Source organism: Portunus trituberculatus, chromosome 11 (genome assembly GCF_017591435.1).
Source record: "Portunus trituberculatus isolate SZX2019 chromosome 11, ASM1759143v1, whole genome shotgun sequence".
In the NCBI taxonomy this organism is placed as follows: domain Eukaryota; kingdom Metazoa; phylum Arthropoda; class Malacostraca; order Decapoda; family Portunidae; genus Portunus; species Portunus trituberculatus.
The window spans coordinates 4,827,036-4,829,765 of NC_059265.1; the positions used below are offsets into that span (position 1 = coordinate 4,827,036).

Below are 2,730 nucleotides of genomic sequence, written 5' to 3' on the forward strand. Positions count from 1 at the left end.
TTCGTACCCAGAGTAAATATGAGTGCTTCCGTCGCTCGTCAGTCCTCAGTTCTACTTTAGCCACGATAGAGTGAGCGTGTTATGGTGTTTGGACAGCTGATCGCACCACAACTTAGGTCATCTCCGCCTAATAACAGTGCCACATCATTACTAACGTGCATTGGAGCCACTTTCCTGGGTTATAATAGTAATAAAATGCTGTGAGAAAGTTCCAGTGCTGAAAACATAAGGGAAAACTGCCTAACTTTGAAATAACATGTGCACTACACCGAGGATTATTTATCTTGGAGCGCTGCGGGTTGGTCAGTGTATGTCGTAGTCATGTTTCACCATCACTGCTACTCACTCACCCTTATCGTTCGCGTTATCATTGTAAGTATGTTTCGTTATTTTGCTGTTTACTGACTTCACCTTACTAATTTTCCCATTGGCGTGAATGTTTCCTCATGCTAGTTAATGCCATCCAGATCACAACTAAGTACATAATTACATAGCGATACATTACACCTATCAATCACTTTCTATGCCTTGTTATAATGACAAATTCATTATCAGTTTACCTGCAACTTAATTCATACTAATATTAACAATAGTAACAACAATACCAACAGAATATTCATAATATGTATTATTATTTTTTTACTATTACTGATTTTATGACATTTATGGCCTAATGATATAGATACACGCAGTTCTGCCCCCACACACACACACACACACACACACACACACACACACACACACACACACACACACACACACACTTTGGTTAGGTTAGGTTCAGATTAGGTTACATTAAGCTTTGTAACGTTTCGTTTAACAAGGTTGATTTCAGGTAAGGTTAAGTTAGCTAAGGTTTACTAATTTAAAACTGTTTCTTCCTTTTCATTAAGTTAAGTTAGTTTGGCTTGGAGTTTAAGGTTAAGTTTGGCAATTTTGGTTTAGGTTAGGTTAAGGTTAAGTTAAGTTCGGCTATTTTGGTTTAGATTGGGTTAGGTTTAAATTAATTGCCTTAACTTAAAATTTCATTCGGTTAGGTTTGGTTACGTTACGGTTAGGCTAGGTTAAGCAAAACGTTACCTTGGAATTGGATTAAAGTTTTGTTAAACTAATCTAGGTTAGCTTTATTAAGGTTACATTAGATCAAGTTACCTTTAGATTAACTTAGTTTAGGTGAGGTAAAAAAAATAGGCTACGTTTGGGTTAGGCTAAAGTTTCTTTTGGTTTCGGTTTGATTAGATTTAGTTGGGCTTAGATTAGATTAAGGTGAAGTCAGATTAAGTGTGCGTTTTAAGATGTGTGTGTGTGTGTGTGTGTGTGTGTGTGTGTGTGTGTGTGTGTGTGTGAATACGTGCGTTCGTTTTTAGGTGTGTGTGCGTTCGTTTTTAGGTGTGCGTAAGCCTACATACAAGCGTGTTTTCGTATATATTTGAGAGAGAGAGAGAGAGAGAGAGAGAGAGAGAGATTCATTGCGAGTTTCAGTGTTTAGAGGGGAAATCAGCGAATCGTTTCAGTCTCCGCTTCGTACCCAAAGTAAATATGAGTGCTTCCGTCGCCCGTCAGTCCTCAGTTCTACTTTAGCCACGATAGAGTGAGCGTGTTATGGTGTTTGGACAGCTGATCGCACCACAACTTAGGTCACCTCCGCCTTATAACAGTGCCACATCATTACTAACGTGCATTGGAGCCACTTTCCTGGTTATAATAGTAATGAAATGCTGTGAGAAAGTTCCAGTGCTGAAAACATAAGGGAAAACTGCCTAACTTTGAAATAACATGTGCACTACACCGAGGATTATTTATCTTGGAGCGCTGCGGGTTGGTCAGTGTATGCCGTAGTCATGTTTCACCATCACTGCTACTCACTCACCCTCATCGTTCGCGTTATCATTGTAAGTATGTTTCGTTATTTTGCTGTTTACTGACTTCACCTTACTAATTTTCCCATTGGCGTGAATGTTTCTTCATGCTAGTTAATGCCATCCAGATCACAACTAAGTACATAATTACATAGCGATACATTACACCTATCAATCACTTTCTATGCCTTGTTATAATGACAAATTCATTATCAGTTTACCTGCAACTTAATTCATACTAATATTAACAATAGTAACAACAATACCAACAGAATATTCATAATATGTATTATTATTTTTTTACTATTACTGATTTTATGACATTTATGGCCTAATGATATAGGTACATGCAGTTCTGCCCACACGCACACACACACACACACACACACACACACACACACACTTAAACTTTGGTTAGGTTAGGTTCAGATTAGGTTGCATTAAGCTTTGTAACGTTTCGTTTACCAAGGTTGATTTCAGGTAAGGTTAAGCTAGCTAAGGTTTACTAATTTAAAGTTACCTTTAGATTAACTTAGTTTAGGTGAGGTAAAAAAAAAATAGGCTACGTTTGGGTTAGGCTAAGGTTTCTTTTGGTTTCGGTTTGATTAGATGTAGTTGGGCTTACATTAGATTAAGGTGAAGTCAGATTAGGTGTGCGTTTTTAGATGTGTGTGTGTGTGTGTGTGTGTGTGTGTGTGTGTGTGTGTGTGTGTGTGAATACGTGTGTTCGTTTCTAGGTATGTGTGCGTTCGTTTTCAGGTGTGCGTAAGCCTACATACAAGCGTGTTTTCGTATATATTTCAGAGAGAGAGAGAGAGAGAGAGATTCATTGCGAGTTTCAGTTTTAGAGGAAATCAGCGAATCGTTTCAG

At 38.1% G+C, this 2,730-nt stretch overlaps 1 long non-coding RNA gene across 4 annotated transcripts in view; it reads left to right on the plus strand.

The window, feature by feature from the left end:
- LOC123502401 overlaps positions 1-2,730 on the plus strand; it is a 33,193-nt gene that overhangs the window by 11,521 nt on the left and 18,942 nt on the right. The window contains exons 1-2 of one of the 4 annotated variants that reach the window (XR_006674017.1): positions 358-372; positions 1,564-1,892. The exons of 2 other annotated variants lie outside the window; for them this stretch is intronic. This is a non-coding gene — a long non-coding RNA (uncharacterized LOC123502401). Of the gene's footprint in view, positions 1-357; positions 373-1,563; positions 1,893-2,730 lie in introns of those variants that run through there. One more of the 4 variants, XR_006674018.1, reaches the window with a different exon arrangement.